The sequence below is a fragment of the Leptinotarsa decemlineata genome, unplaced genomic scaffold, assembly GCF_025532065.1.
Source record: "Leptinotarsa decemlineata unplaced genomic scaffold, Ldec_3_MD MMD2_tig00002159_RagTag_RagTag, whole genome shotgun sequence".
Taxonomy (NCBI): Eukaryota; Metazoa; Arthropoda; class Insecta; order Coleoptera; family Chrysomelidae; genus Leptinotarsa; species Leptinotarsa decemlineata.
Genome location: NW_027412574.1, coordinates 2,898,287 through 2,915,536, shown reverse-complemented (window position 1 = coordinate 2,915,536; position 17,250 = coordinate 2,898,287). Strand labels below are relative to the sequence as shown.

Sequence of the window (17,250 nt, the reverse complement as noted above, 5' to 3'; positions counted from 1 at the left end):
CAGGATGGGTTGGAGGCAGATTTGATTATTCTAATTCAGATTTATATAAACATAAGCATCCTATCACGATAGGTAGAATTGGAACCTCTTGCGTAAAATAAATATAATTAAAATTTCTTCTCCCACACTAGAACAAAATATTGTCTTTCGGTGCGCGTTTTCCAAACCAAGCGACACAGATAAGTACAGTGCTGCTCAACAAGTCTTACAAAACTACCACAGAATAAGTGAGGAATACTTGAAATTATTGGATACATGGCAACAGGTTTTCAGATGCTTTCCAAAGTAAAGATTAGGTATCATAACGTAAAATAATTAACATTAGGAAAAATAATAATATAACATAATGAGTTACACTAGGAATCAATTAAATGAACCAAATCAAGTAAGGTAATGGTCTGTCTAGATTACAAATATTAACATAGCCGTTAGATTTAGTTTTAGCCATCTCCTGATGATGCTAACATGGTTAGTGAAACGCGCAGCGAGACACAGTATTTTGTTCTGGATAGATTGGATGAGTTTCAATCAATAAGGTGGAACAGAACTTTTGGGAAACAGGACACTGAGAATATTTGTCTTCATCAGAAAAAATAATGAACTATATAAAAAATTAACATTGATTTTGTACTCAAACACCTGGTAATTCATTTTTTACATTCTTCATGTCAAGGAGTATGGTTAGAAGGATATAGGAAAAAAAGTACAGTTCGTGTTTCTGAGACAGGAGTTTTCTGATAGATCCGCAAAAGTGCGTACCTACCCTCCGCTTTAAATCAAACGCTACTTGCTTTATTTCCCCGTATAACCAAAACAGAACAAATATTTTGTATACAGCATTTCGAAGGGGCAAAGAGTGTCACTATGTCAAATTTTGCTGTCATTTCGTCGAAAGCTTTAGTATTTTGCTGACGTAAGTGGGAGGGATAGTTCTCGACGTAATGGCATTTCGACGCATTATGATGTTGCGAAAATATGTAGGCTCCGTCTTCAGAATTCGAAAAATCTATGTGTATTAGCAGTTTTTTGTTCTATGATTCTCTTTATTTCCAGATATCCTCGACAGATATCAAAGAATCTGTAAATGTGAAATATGTGAATGTTGTTGATTGACTTCTGAAACATTCGATGTATAGTACAAGGTGTTCTGTTCGAAACGTCAAGATAAGTGAAAGTATAATTTCTCTGCTCTTTTTTTGATAGGCATGATTATTGAATACGACAAGTTACTAATAAATAGAACATTTTTCTTTGTGAAAAATACTTTGAATTCACGCAGTTACTTATCGGAGTAAACTAAAAAGTTTACTAATATAGGAATGTTCTCCATTACATGTTCTCCATTACAATTTTCATATTTTTCAGATTGTGCAAGGTGAAAATATCCAAAGAAGGTCGATAATATTATCTGATTTCCCCCACAAAAAATTACTTTCGTTCAATATTCTAAATTTGTTCTTCATAAATATAGTGTTGTCCTGCCTGTGTGAATGACAATTCGCGATTATTATCAAGCATTTTCATTATTCTTTTTGTGTGGATCAATACAATATTCAACGGTGTTGTCACTTTTTTGAGTACCCGCAGAAATTTTTTTCCTGAAATACCTAAAAATAATTTCATTTCTGGTTAGTTAGTTTTCATTTGATATAAATTGTTGCAAACAGATTCTAGGTTCAAATAGGTGCAACAATTTCAAAAACGTAATAGATGACCTCTTTAATGTTATGCCTACTTCTGCAACTTTTCAATGTTCCATTTGAGAATAAATTTGATGATATTATTTTAACTAACCCTGAGACAATCTAGAAGAAATACTAAACGTAAATAGTTTCAATAACAGATTTCAATATATTAATGAATAAGATACATTTTAATATTTTCAATTTACAAATTCTGAGAGATATATTAATTTTCACTCATTATAAAAAATATATATAATAATAATGAACTCTTTTCCGATAAATTGAATAGTAAAATTATTTTCAATACAATGAATACTATACTTTTCACACACGAAATATAAATATTTTCAATGATCAGAAACGTGAATATAACAAATATCATTCGTTTTCAGTACAAGGAAATTTTCGTTCAAAATATTTCAAGTTTGCTACAAAAATCAAGTGTTTTTTTTAAGGTATCATTGAAATTTAATTGAATTGAATTGATACCCAAATGGAATGAGAAAAACATATTGAAATTCTGAGTAACATTGATACTTTCGAGTATGTACTAAAATTGGAGTATACATTTGTGTTGTTGTTTTTCCGTTAACCAGCTGTCACTTCCTTACAAATGACAACCCTTAGAAGTCGAAACGTGTGAGAGATAAGGATTAATTAGGTCTTTAGAAAAAGTCCTTGAAAAGGTCCTTATGAAAAAGATTTTTTCTCTTTATGAAACTACAATGATAATCGCAAAGTCACTATTGTAAAATATCAACAGTAAAAAATTTCGTTATTGAACTATTCCTGTTATTTTTATTAATAATACAATTCCGTAAACGTAAGAGTAAAAATGTTATCTAGAAGAATAATGGACGTGCTCATGCATGTACTGTGGTGTACAGTGGATTGAAATCGTTATGCTTATAAAAACTGTAAAGTAACAAAAAACCATGTACACTTGGTATCGACCTACGATTGTTGAAAACCGATAGTTTATATTGATCTGGTAAATAAATTGTTTTTCTGTATCGCAGTTTATCAGTTATTTATATTAATATTTGATACTTACTGCATTGTACTACTCAATATATAACAGTTGGCGACGAGAAGTTTTTAAACAAATCTACATGCAAGTGAAAGAAGTTAAATTGAAAAGTGTGAATACTTGTTTTATGTGAAAAAAAGTCGGAATCGATTGGACTAATAGGAACCTTGAACATTTTCGACCAGAAAATTTCGGACTCCACCGTATTCAAAAAGAGACTAGAGCAGTTTTTCAATGCCAACAAAATATCCGAAGAGGACAGAAAAAAAGCGATCCTCCAAAACACATTATCAGAAGATCGCTATGCTTCAGTGCGAAATGTGTGTGAACCGGCAACGCCGGTAAACAGTTTGATTGTTCAAATTATTGGTGGAACATTTATCGCCAGTGATATCACATACTTATTAATGAGCGAGTGAGTAGAAGGAGTAAAAAGTTTAGCTTCCAATTGCCAATTAAATGCCAAACTAGATGTTTTAATGAGAGACATATTAGTTACGGGCATCAACGATGAAAAATTGATGGATACATTATTTAAAATGGATTCGGTGATTCGGTTATGCTTCAAACAATAATTGTAAAGTGAACGCAGATTCAGTCAGAGTCTCAACTATAAAGAAGCATAATTCCATAGAAAATCAGAGTTTTGGAATTTTGAACATCAGAAGGTAGTCGCATTCACTTTTCATCGTCACTGGTCCAAATCAGAGGTCAGAAGTCCAGAGGTCAAGCAGTAAACAAAGTTAAGGTAACATCTCAACAGAGCGACGGCGACGGTGACGGTAAGACTGTAAGTGATGGTAAGAATCAAGACAAGATCCAGGTTGAAAACGATTTCCTTTCTGAGCAACCATTAGTAAGTAAATGTTTTTCGTGGGCTAAAAAACCATTTAACCAGCGAGGGAGTATTGAAACATTGCACTTGCTACAGATGAGGGGTAAAAGGTCACCTAGTGCCACAATAAAAAAATCTCATCATTTCCTACTGAAAATTCAAAGACTAAAAGACAGGAAACTGAAAAGTCTATTTCTGATTACTAATATTTTGTATTCAGGACTTTGAATACATCAGGTAGGTTGTTTCAAAAGTTTTGTCCATTTCAATGTCATGTGATTTTGAAGCTCCATATCTCAATAAATATTTTTCTACTGTGTCGTGGTTTATACTGATCGATAGAAAATTTTGTACTCTATTCATTGATAATGTTCATTTATTTGTTGTCAAGCGATTTTCGAACAATTTTTCTCTACGAATTGAAATTGAACTAAAACGCTGTCAAAACACCCCGAAAAATTAGTCAGGTATTTGGTAATGATAGTGTTAATGAACGCACTGTACGACGTTGGTTTATGAAATTTCGTTCCAGAGATTTCAGCCCCGAAATAGTCGACCTACAGTAATCCAGGACGAAGATTTGAGGACCCAGGAGGAGACCGACCCATCACAAACGATGCGTGGGATGGCGAAAGAACTGAGCATTAGCTTTCATGCCGTCTTTGATGGTTTGAAACGTAATGGAAAGGTCAAAAAGCTCGAAAATTGGCTGCTCCACAATTTGAACGATCGACAGAAATTGTCACGTTTCGAGATATGTTCTTCTTTGCTTTTGCGCAACCAAAATTATCCTTTTTTGGCTCGGATCGTCACATATAATGACGTGACAGGAGACGTTCAGGACAGCGGTTGAACACCGATGAGCCATCCAGGCACTTCCCATAACTTTCTGAAACAGGGCCAAACCATCACGGCATGGTCCTTTTGTGAGAAAATATACCAAAAATTGCGTCAGCAGCAGCCGGCACTGGTCATCAGAAGAGGTTCGATCCTGCTCCACGACCACACCCGTCCACACGTATCAGAAAACACCACCTGAAAATTTGGGACTCGAAATGAAGCAGCATCAGGCCTTTGACTTTCAGGTTCATACGGATCCTCATTGGTTTGTTGATTTGGAGCACTTTCATCAATCACTTCTGCCTTCCGCAGTCAAAGCTGGCTATTGATTTATTGGTCTCTGATACTTCTCAACGGTTTCTTGAAATCACCTCCTGTAACACACAAAACAAGACTCCTATATAAATCCGAAAAAAAAATTATATAAAGTGTAATATTTGAATAATGGTTGAAACTCCATTTGAACACGACATTTATAACACCTTATTATTAATTTTGTTTCAGGTTTCTGGCCACGGAAGAGTCGTACAGATCACTGCATATCGCCGTCTGCTATAAGCACGATAATACCTACCTAAGGTGTTGGATGTACTTCAAAAAAAGCTTGTGCCGATTTTTTCGCCCCCTCCTAACAAGATAGACTGGGAACAGAAAGCCAAGGAGTTTTGGAAGCGTTGGGGTTTCCCTAATTGTGTATCAGCTATTGATGGGAAACATGTAAGGATTGTGGCTCCGTCCTCATCAGGAAGTCTTTATTTCAATTACAAAGGGTTTTTTCAATTGTGCTTCTCGCAATGGTCGATGCTAACTGCAAATTTGTAGTTATTGATGTGGGTTCGTATGGAAAGGAGGGTGATGCAGGAATTTTTAATAAGTCGAAAATGGGACTGTTAGTGAGAAACAAAATTATATTTTCGCCTCCGAAAAACCTTCCGCATTCCAACATCTTGGTACCTCACGTAATAGTTGATGACGAAGCTTTCAGTTTGAGTGAGCACGTGATGAAGCCGTACTCCAAAGCATAAATTTTGCAAGACGCACACAAAAGAATGTTCAACTACTGTCTGAGCAAAGCCAGAAGAGTATCTGAAAATACTTTAGCGATCATGTGCGCAATTTTCAGATTTTTTTTTACTCCTATACATTTGAAGCCAGAAACTGTTGACTCAGTCGTTACTGTGTGTTGTTGCTTGCACAACTTGCTAAGGGATGAATACTTATCTGAGAATCTCTTCAGAGTAGATACAACTCCTAACTTCACAGATTCACAACCCCAAAACTTGATTCCTCTTGCAGGTACTGGTGGGTTTTCAAAATCCGATGGATTTCAAGTGAGAAGTAGATTCACTGATTACTTCAGTATGAACCTAGATGATTCAGACTGAAAAACTACTACTTCTGCTAGGTAATAATAATTAGCCCTCGGCAGTGGTGTCTGATCCATACCATGTTATCCTTGTAAATGTAATTGTATTAAATACATTTTACTAGTTTCAAAGCTTGTTTTTATCAATATTCTGTCATACCTCATTTCGCAAAACCTCATATATAACGTGAAAATTTGATGTAACGCGATTTTATTTTATTTTGTTAAGAAAAGTTTTTTAAACGTATTAGATGTATGTATTAACAATTGCATTTACATCTATACATATTGCAATAATAAATAAGAATTACAGAAAATTTTATGAAGTTTTTAATTTAAACAACTTGTTGATTTTTAAATGACAACTTTCGCGTATTTCAGCTTTGAAATTTTCAAGTAAACACTAAAATGATTGTATAAGTGATAAATGATTCTTGGAACGGTAGCTGTGTTAACATGTCCCACTACGTACCCTTTTTCTAGAAACTCTCGCTGGTTGGGCTCATCCATTTCCTAGAGAAACCACTTCTACTATTTGTTATTGAATTATGAGTTCTAAAAATGGATTTTCTGATTTTCATTAATAAAACTTTTGTGCCAGGATATCGCAAATGAATGAATTCTTTAATGAGAATTTCATTATTGAACCAAAAAATACATTTCATGAGGACTTTTTCGGCTTCATTCCAGATCAGATCTTCCTTCACGTTGTTTTTAAATTCTGGGTCTTTTGAATCATATAAAATGCTGTGGCGTTGAACAAACTCTATCAGAAGTTCGTCTTTATCAGCCGAAAAACGCAGTTTTTGCATATTTGCCATTTTTTTCCTCATTTCAGTCAAATCACAAACACTACACACAACAAAATGAACGTTCCAAGACGGACAAAACCTAACTCTTACGCAGCGTGAAACCGAATAGACTCATCTCCAAATTCTCCAAGCAGTCGGTATAACACGTTTAGCGCATCACGTCGGCGTGGAAAGTGTTGCGCTCTTTAGGAAAACAGTCCTATTGAATCCCTATGGAGGAGTAGGTGACGTATTAAGCTGAGCGTAACACGTCGCACGCGACGCGAAAAATGCGTCGCTAGGAAAACAGGGCTTTACACGTATGCCCACTTGCACTGATCAGGTATTTGGTATAGATGTCAGGACCGAATATTAGAGCTTCAAGAGTATAGGGTTCATTGTCGATATACAACTGATTATTTCTGATGGCCGCCTTTACTCCGTCTTTCTTTGCAGTATTCAGATAACTCCTGAGTTTTTTGTTGATTGCTTGATCTGCTTGGTTCAGATCATCAACAGTGTAGATATTTTCTCCTTTGAGTTTGTGTAAATTTTTCATTATTTCGACTTTCTTTATATACGATAGAAGTTCTAGTTTCAAAGCGTTTCCTTTATTTTTAGTCGAAAAAAAGTGGGCGTTATTAAAATCAAACATTCTTATATCACCGTCTAACTTGTTATTCAGATATGTCAGTGTCTCAGATTTATCTGAAGTTTCGATACAATACAATAATATTATTTTTTCTGTGTCTTCTGTGTCCAAAGTTTGGATTTGCCCCGCCAGTTTGGTATTTTCAGCTTCTAGAGTAGAAACTTTGTGATTAACCACCTGCAGTTCCTCTTTTATTTCCTTTAGAGTTTCAATAGTAGTGTCTGTTTTTTTGTTTTCAAGGTTAATAAGAACTTTATATGAATTGGCACATGTGATTCCGTCAAGAGCAGTACATATCATAAATACACGAAGGACTGTGGCTGCTCATCGTTTTGGGATTCAACTCAGTACACCTTGAACTTCAGTGTTTAAGAACTCTTTCAACGTGAATCATTACTTTCGCACAGGCACTGCTCTGAGAGCGCCTCAAAGATTTTCCTATAGTGCTTGTGTTTTGTTCTTAAGAAAAATTAAAACTTACCAAATCAATGAATTCCCATTTTCTTAAATCCCACGTTCAGAACTCGAAAAAGACAATGTATCCATAGATCATAATACTAGAGTTGTCGGGAAGGAAGGTGTCAGTGAAATGGACATTGATTGGATTGAAACCGAACAAGCAAATATTGAGTCTAGGATACTCAGGCGTAGAAGTCAATTTAAACCTCCAAAAAGGTTTGGTTATTGATTTGTGAATTTTGTATCTATTTTTGTAAATATTTTTTGGAGAATACTGATAAAGGGAAAAGGTGTTGTTAATAGTGAATTGAAATTAGAGTGCTTGAAAAAATGTAAGGGCACAGAAAACCATGTGCGCTTGGTATCGACCCACGATTGTTAAAATCCAATATTTAATATTGTGCTTGGAAGTGAATTGTTCTTATGTGTAACAGTTTTTCAGTTATTCATATTATTATTTGATTGCATTGCACTTCTCAATACATAACATTTATTGAATTAAATCTAACTCAGTGCTGCCAATACAACTGCCAATACAGTCTTGAGTTCTTACGTATTCTTTAAAACATCACTTTAAGGTTCTCAAAAAATCTCCCGTGGAACTTAAGCGAACATTTTAAGTAGACAACAGTGTATTCGATACGGAAGTGTTGGTTTGTAGTTTGATAATGTAATAGGTTACATAGCAAGTTACGTAACGTTCTACGAGTAGGAATTTTTTGCTGTTCAAAATTGTAATCGTGTGTTCTGAAGGAAGGTGGGTCTTTTTATGTATACATTGGTGAGAGTTGCATATCGACCGTTGAATAACAATCCAATAGCGCGGTCATTGTTCCGATATAGAATTTATTATATAATATGAAATGGTTATCTGAAGAAATTTTGCAACACCGTCTTTCGTGATAATTTACAACGATATTGATTTTCTTATGATTAGGACTCATCTAGAAAAAACAATGATAGTGACGAATTTGCTTTAGTTTGATCAGTCAAACAAGCGTTGAGATAAGTAGGTATTTAGTTAAAGGTAAAAATTTCGTTAATGTTTTATTGAATGTTATTAATTGTGTGAAGGTGATTCTGAATCACCGTGTCGACGAAACTTGAGTATATCTGTTCCGTATTTGAAATTTGAACATACAGTATGTATGTCGTAGATATTATTGAGATGTCGATGGTTGATCTTTAAAAATACCTCTCAAGATGAAATGCTTGTTAATCTATTGGAATCTCATTTTTTCTTCCAGGTTCAATTTTTTCGTTCCAAAATATTCCTCAGCTCTCATGAAAGTTAGCTGGCTCAAAATTCGTATATCTAATGTTTCCCCATTTGAGTGATTTATCCAATAACTTTGCCTTTTGATGTTTATTGTTACAGTTCAATCTGGAATATTTGTTCAAAACTGGAATTCAAAAAACAATATTGAGCGAAGATCTATTTAGGTACGTCATAGAGGAAAATCCAAAATTATATCTTTGAATTCCAAGAAACTCTTTATTTATTATAGAACTTTTGTCTCAAAAATGCCAGTTACCCAGAATTGATATATACATTAGGTACTTCGAAGAAAATTAAATTGAATTGATGAAGCAGCGATTCATAATCTCCAACTACATTCCCGGTTGCCACCGCTCGAAGCTCATTGCCTGGTGTGACGTAAGATGTACCGCGAGCGATCTTACATTTTCAATTGCTCTTGCTCAGTTGTTAATTGACATATAAACCCGAAAATTTTGTGGAATACTTGGGAGATGATTTACTTTTATAATATATAATTTTCAATAAAAAACTAAATGAGCCCATTACGGTCACTTTGTTTATTTCAGTGCTTCGTCCAATGAAGTCCAGAGCTGTTATCTGAACATCAAACGGTTGAATTTTCCCAAAATTAAGACAATAGAAGCATTCACTAACAGAAGATCGTACATGATAAAAACTTTATTTTTGGTTTTCTGTTAACCAGCTGTCGCCCCCCACTACGAACGACAACCCTCAAAAGTCGAAACTTGTGCGATCTAAAGATTAACGAGGTCTCATCTTTTAACGCGCGTTTCCTTGAACCTGATTTCAAAACACATTTCCATTTATATTTCCGATATAATAGAAATATCAATTTGTATTATTACGGGATTGTCATTCCAAAAGAAGTATATAGGTATAATGGAAATTTTTTCATTATCGTTTGAAAAAAAAACTTTAACTTGTTATTTGTTTTCTTTTGTCTTTAAAAAAAAAGGAATGATATTGTGAGTTCACCAAAGTATGTCCTGTGACGCGAACTATCGTTTTTTGAAGTGGAAAAAACCTAGTAAATAGCTTGTTTCCGTAGTTTTTTGAAAAGAATGAAATCGATAGTAACTGCTTTGTAACAAATGTTTGGAATACAAACGGAATAGAGAAAAGTGTTTTTCATATAATTCAGCGTTCGTATAAAAGTATTTGTTTCGATTTTTTTTTATTTGTGTAATTCAATGTTTGTCTGAGAATAACTGTTTCGAGAGAGCTTTTTCTTCCAGTTTGTGTCTGAAAGTAACCTCTTTGCATGATCTACACATGTATACAGTTCATTTTGTTTGAAATTGATTCCTTCCTTTCTTTGGAAGATACCCACTTTTTTGTATCAAGATGGAGAAGTAGCAGACCAAAAACTTTCCCAAAGAATGTCGACAGCAATTCGTTTGATAGAACTCAGTTCTCTCTGAAAATTACTTTCCCACAGTGGAATATTCAGTAGTCTGTGAAGTATACTATCGAATGCTGCTATTTTATGCTGATAGGGATGTGTCGAAGAATTATTTATGACAATGTTCGTATAAGACGGTTTGTGGAAAATTGCAAAATCTTGTTTACCAGATCTATCCCACTAGTCTAATCAACAAGTTCAAAAACATAAAAAATAGAAATAAAGGTCCTAAAAATATGAGCGATAGTTCATTCGATTCGGAATAAACCTCTAGAAAAATGTTGTTGAAGGATTTTGGTGCAGGTAAAAATTGCAATTGTTATTAACAAAATAAGATTTAAAAAATGGTATTTAGTTTTTCGTTAATAACTCAAAAAATATTATTATTTAAGCAATTTTGAAAAAGCTCGTTAAGGAAGAGGAAATTTCCGATAAAAAAGTCTCGACTCCCGAAACTCTATCTCCATTATTTATAATTTTAATTTTAATTTGAAAATAGGGTTCCGCGCGACGGTTACGGCATTTTTTTATAACATAAAATGTCATTTTAAAAATTTGAAAAAATTCTAGTATCTTCTTAACTCTTGAATGAATCGAGTCCCGTAGAAAAAAAAGTTTTATCACCATTTTTCAAAAAGTAATTCAATTGTTAACTAACAAATTTTTTCCCAATCTCCGTTGGCAAAAAGAATGGGATAAAAGGTATAAAGCATTGGTCTATAAATTTTAAACTTCGTGGAGCCCTTTTGATATATATACTTCATACGATCCTGCGATAAAAGTTCATAAAAATTTATTAATTTGTTACTTATGATTTTTTATAACTATTGTTAAATGAAATATCTAAAAATTGTTGATTAATTTTTTTTTTCCAATTGATATTTAGCTATGTCCGTTTTCACATCAAGCAATGGCAGTTATAAACATAAGATATGAATTTTTTACGTAATTTGTTTATTAAATTGTTTTAAACAAATAGAGAAATTCAATATTTTTAAAAATTTCTTTTGTGCTATTATGCTGTTAGAGATAATTATGATTATTTTTTATTTAATTTTTCATTGTTTAAAATTTTTTATTTATGAAAAAATTTACAAAAAATCAAAAAAAAATTGCCAAACTATTTAGAAGTGTAAATTATGATTTTTAATAGCAAAATAATTTCTTAACTAATTATTTAAACAATCGAAATATAGAAAAATCGATTTTACACAATTAAAAATTTTAATTAAGAAAAACAATTTCTTTTTCAAAATCATAATTATCTCTAGATAACAAAATACCAAAAAAATTTTTTTTATATTGAATTTCTCTATTTGTTCGAAACAATTTAATAAAAAAATTACGTAAAAAATTCATATCCTATGTTAATAACTGCCATTTCTTAATGTGAAAACAGACATAGCTAAATATCAATTGAAAAAAAATTATCAACAATTTTTAGATATTTCATTTTGCAATAGTTATAAAAAATCATAATTAACAAATTAATAAATGTTCATGAACTTTTATCGCAGGATCGTATGAAGTAAATATATCGAAAGGGCTCCACGAAGTTTAAAATTTATAGGCCAATTATTTATACCTTTTATTATTTATGCCAACGGAGAATGGGAAAAAATTTGTTAGTTAACAATTGAATAACTTTTTGAAAAATGGTGAAAAAACTTTTATTTCTACGGGACTCGATTCATTCAAGTGTTAAGGAGATACTAGAATTTTTTCAAATTTTTATGTTATAAAAAAATATTTTTTTGATAAACTCTCTTTAGCGGCAACGCGCGCATGCCGTAACAGCCGCTCGGAACCCTATTTTCAAAGTCAAATTAAAATTATAAATAATGGAGATAGAGTTTCGGGAGTCAGGACTTTTTTATCGTAAATTTCCTCCTTTTCAACGAGCTTTCTCCAAAATTGCTTAAATATTAATATTATTTTGAGTTATTAACGAAAAACTAAATACCATTTTTTAATCTTATTTTGTTAATAACAATTGCGATTTTTTACCTGCACCAAAATCCTTCAAAAACATTTTTCTAGAGGTGATTCCGAATCGAATGAGCTATCGCTTATATTTTTAGGACCTTTATCTCTATTTTTCATGTTTTTGAACTTGTTGATTAGACTACATACACTTCAAGAAACGTTAGTAAGCGTCAAAGGACATTGAAATTATTTGATGAACCCACCAATTAAATCGCTTGTTTTAGATAAAAAAGGATCTAGACTTGTGGTGCCAAACATCTTTTGAAAAAGAGAAATGACTTTGCTTACGACAATGACGTGTTACAAAAAAAGGTTCAAAATTCAATCTTTATGAATGCATGGAAATCTATAAATTGAAAATGAAAGCCATGTAAATGCCTTTTTAAGTTATATTAATGAAGAGGAACCGACAATAAAGTTCACAATAGAGATTGAAGAAGATGATCAACTTCCTTTTCTTGATGTAATGTTGCAGAGGTCGTCAGATCAGTTTGATATAAATGTTCATAGAAACATCCTTACTACAACAGAACTTGAACGATCTGTTCTGATCTGTTCTGAAAAAGAACGCTTTTCCAGATTCATACGTAGATTCAACAATTAATGCAATAAAAAAGTGCGTGAGAATGATCATCGAGATTATATCAGAAATAGAGAATTAACAGGATCAACATTGTCAGAAGACGTTTTGAAGTCAGACGGTGAATTTCGTGTTGGATGGAACAAGATGAGAATGAATGGCAATGAATTTCATTCTAAGAGACGTAAGCTCAAAGATTCAGCTTATATTCTCATGTCTGCAGAAACGTGTATTTTGAATAGCTTCTTAGAAATGGATTGTACAGAGGGGGCCAAAGTGGACACTTTTTAAGGGAAACTCCTGTTTTTAAACTAGATAAATAAAAACTGATGGCTGTGTCTGAGAGTCAAATTTTATCACAAACTTAATGGTGATAACCGCATATCGATATCTATCATCGTTTCTGAGACACATCTATCTAGTTTCCCTTCAAATGTGTCCAATTTAGTCCACTTGGCTATACGTCTTGAAAAAAGGTATGGAAAGTAACGAAATTTCAACAGGCTAATGTTTATTATGATTATTAGATAACACCATGTAGTACGAATACATCGAATATTTCAGAAGGCAATCAACAACATTGACATATTTTAGACATCAAAACTCTTTTGACATCTGTCTGAGATGTTTGAAAATAAATCGAATCAGCGGAATATCATTAGATTTTTCCAATTCTGAAGACTGAAGCAGATTTTAGTCGAAACGTTAAGAAAAGTATGTGTATATAATTTCTCAGTTTTTTTTTGATGTTCAAAATTATTGAATACGGCCAGTTACTAATATATCTATAGGATATTTCTGAAATACTCTGAAATTACTTATCGGGGTGAACTGTATAAAGTTCTCCATTTTGTATATTTTTTTAGATTGGGGAAAGTAAAAATGCTCAAAGAAGGTCGATAAGAAATTAGTGTACACATTTTAAACTTCCTAACAAATCATAGTCCATGCCTTATAGGACAAATCTTAATTACATAATAATGATATCTCAGGTATTCGTTTATCATAAATCAAAAAAAGCATTTTTACATCTAGTTCAACTTTTTGATACGTAGCATGTAGAGTATTATAAAACATATATATGAAATTGTGCAAAAATGCTTACAAGTATGATTTTCACAAATCTGGGTGCAAATTACACAATCATACGTGAAAAACAGACCTACTTATTATATCACTCGTTTCAGGTTTTCAAGCCACGCAAACTAGCAGCTAAGAAAAGTGAAATACTCGAAAAACTAGACCAAATGCCTCTAAGAATGTTTTGATAGCCTTTAAAATCCTAGGTATTTCCTTTTTCATCTTAACTATTCAAGAGATCAAAAACCGCAAAGTTATTTCTCTTTTCAAACATCCAGCAGCAACATTCTGAAAATCGTTCAAATTTACTTAACATATAAACATATTTTTTGGGTAGCTCCTAAAAGTAAGTATTTATATATTTCAAGGAAATTTGATATGCATGTTCATCTAATTCTGTATCATATTTTGTTAGAATTCCTCATACTTTCTGCCGTCAGTGCTCTGCTCCGTGCCGTGTGCTCCTGCAGTAGGAAATTGAGAAAGAACAAAATTTGTCCTTCTAAAGTAAATCTCGTTTACAAATTAGAGTCAGAGACTCTTAAAGACGATTAGATTTCATGAGTTTTATGAGTTTCACGATCAGAACAAAATTCAATTAAAAAATATATTCTGTGAGGTGACATGTCTTTTCAGACATGTTCTTTTAACAATAACGGCATGATAAATGGGCATAATTGCCATAACTGCTTGCAAACTAATCCACTTTAGATATTTACCTAACAAAGGGAATCATTGATTATTTGAGATACCTTTTTGGTGCGGTTTGATCAATATATATCTGATAGGAACGTATTTTTACAAAGGTACGAACCTCAACGAGGAGAGATATTTTTATTTTCTACAGACTCAAGCAATTACATGAGTTATTGAAAGAAATTCTGATAGCAACACGACAGAATATTGGGTTTTCAAGATCGTGCGTCTGCACATAAGTATCAAGGAATGTTTGGATAGTCTTTTCGTAATAATGTGGATTGGAACATATGGACTATTAGAATGACCGGCGAGATCACCCGACATAACCCGTTGGAGATTTTTGATAGTTGTAGACCTATGGATCCATTCAAAAATATAGAGTCACGAAAATATTGCTGAAGAAGATAATTTCGAAGAATATTTGTAATGTTTTTTGTTGAATTCACTACCAGTGTCTCAATCAATTAATTCTGAATCTTCATTTCATATTTTCCAGCGTCAAAATATTTTAAAAACCCAATGCAATTACAAGGTCAATGCAATCACCAGCTGTCGCAACCCTACGAACGACAACCCTCAGAAGTCGAAACTTGTGCGAGCTATGTTTTTACCTTTTAACGTGTGATTTCTAACACGAGTTGGACGATAGCAAGTGTAAATCGATCGTTCAGCTTGCGGCTTAAACCACCGACAAACGCGGGTGCCGATTTGAGTGAGTGAACGTCGAACCGACCGGCTACCGACCAATAGTGAAGTTGGAAATTCTGAATACTACCGCTCATTCAGTAGATAATTTAGTGGCAAACCAACTTTTACAAAGTTAGTGGATCTATTAACCCTAACCTTACCTAACCCTAGTAACCAAACCAATTAACTTATTTGGTGAGTGATCTTTCAGGTCAAGAGTGAAACTCTTTCAAACTCTGGAAATCTGATTCAGTCTGCAGCAGACAGACACAATGTTTAACGCAGTCTTCTGGTACTCCAAGAATATGGTGATTCAGGTAACAGTGACGTGGCTTTAGTTACATGCACACTACGACAAAACGGCACAGGACGGGAACATACCAAGACAGGTTAGGTTAGATCAGGTCAAAAATGAGTGGGTCTATTCGACCCTCCACCGTAACCCGCAAGGGTTTATTGTGTGCCGGGACGGGCACATGACGTAAAGTTTCGTTTCTCTTTCTCTAGTTTTTTATGGGGGCGCGTCCTGTTCCTGTCCTGGCATGTGCTTGTCCGTTGCCTGCCTTAGTTCGCGCCCCGCTATAAAAAACTAAAGACAGTCTCGTCCTATACCGTCCTGATGCATTGCATTATGGCGCAACGTAGTTCATCCCTGCTATAGTCTAACAATTATTTGGTAACATACTTCGAAAGATGTATAATTGCCTTGTAATGGGTCAATTCTGGGATATTTTGTCAAAAATCTAAAACCTTTTCAGAAGTTCAGGTGTTCAGAGTTTCTTTGTCAAATCTTGAAGCGATGCCAATGACAGGTTCTGGTTCGTCGAAAGCTCTCGTTGCGCTCTCCCTTGCAAAGTAGTCAGCAGCTTCGTTACTTTTCAGTTAGTAAGACCAGGAATCCAAACCAGAGAGATTTGTTAGTTCTTCCTATCCAGGATAGTCCTTTTTGGTAGTTATGAACAATTACTCTGAAAAAGTAAAAAATGACCTCAGACCAGTGGCGTGAAAAACTGGGATGAAAATGAAATCGGCTGTAAGCCAGAGGATGCTGCTTGAAACAAAATGTCGCTTATGAAAAATGATACTTTATGCAGTGAGGTAATACCTAACATTCATTGAAAAATAATAAATATTTTATAAATTCTGGTGACGAAACAATGTTAATTTTTTAATTACATTCAAAAAATAGCTTCACTCATAAAATAATAATGAATTCGTATTAATAATCGTCTATCAATTTGGAAACCGTTTTCGTAAACACGTGGTTACAATTTTCAGAAAAATTTTTTGGAATCCTAAATATCTCTCAAACGATTCTCTACATGAAAAACAATCAAGTGAAATAATCTAAACGATTCCATATACATATTTGAAAGTTGCTGCTATCGATCCGCAGTGCCATCTTTAATATAAAAAACTGAGTTGACACTTATGTGCTTTAGCTTCGGAAATATCCAATCTGTTAGTTCAAGGTGAGATGCCCCAAAATAGTCTTTTGTACAACCTTTCAAAATATGAAAAATTAACGAAAGCTAAATCAATAGAGAATCTGTGTAATAACGGGCAAACTAAAAAGTTCATGTGATGCACTGTTTGGAAACTTTGGTGTAGTAATGAATATTAATAGAGTTTTTTCTCAACACCAAACCGTTATTTTAACACCTCGACACGTGTTTCGATCACCATGTGATCATCTTCAAAAGGAAGTTCACCAAAAAAGAAACATCAACGATCTAAAGAAAGCTGAGTGAAAAAATAAAATTTTTTCATTGACTAACAACGTGGTATTAGCCAGGGGAGTATTTGTTTTTCGACTGGCATTTACCTCCTACTGTGTAGGTACGTTGTTTCGAGATTTTATTTCGAAATATCTATT

General features: G+C 33.4%; 2 long non-coding RNA genes across 2 annotated transcripts in view; one reads left to right on the top strand and one right to left on the bottom strand.

The window, feature by feature from the left end:
* The first annotated feature begins 2,000 nt into the window (after window positions 1-2,000).
* LOC111517939 (uncharacterized) lies at window positions 2,001-5,888 on the top strand. The gene is made up of 2 exons (XR_002723881.2): window positions 2,001-3,787; window positions 4,895-5,888. It is a non-coding gene; the product is annotated as an uncharacterized lncRNA (long non-coding RNA).
* The window catches only part of LOC141479897 (uncharacterized), a 45,392-nt gene continuing 32,734 nt past the window's right edge, over window positions 4,593-17,250 (bottom strand). Inside the window, exons 2-3 of the long non-coding RNA XR_012465832.1 lie at window positions 16,125-16,342; window positions 4,593-4,764 (exon numbers count right to left, since the gene is read on the bottom strand). This is a non-coding gene — a long non-coding RNA (uncharacterized lncRNA). The remainder of the gene's footprint in view (window positions 4,765-16,124; window positions 16,343-17,250) is intronic.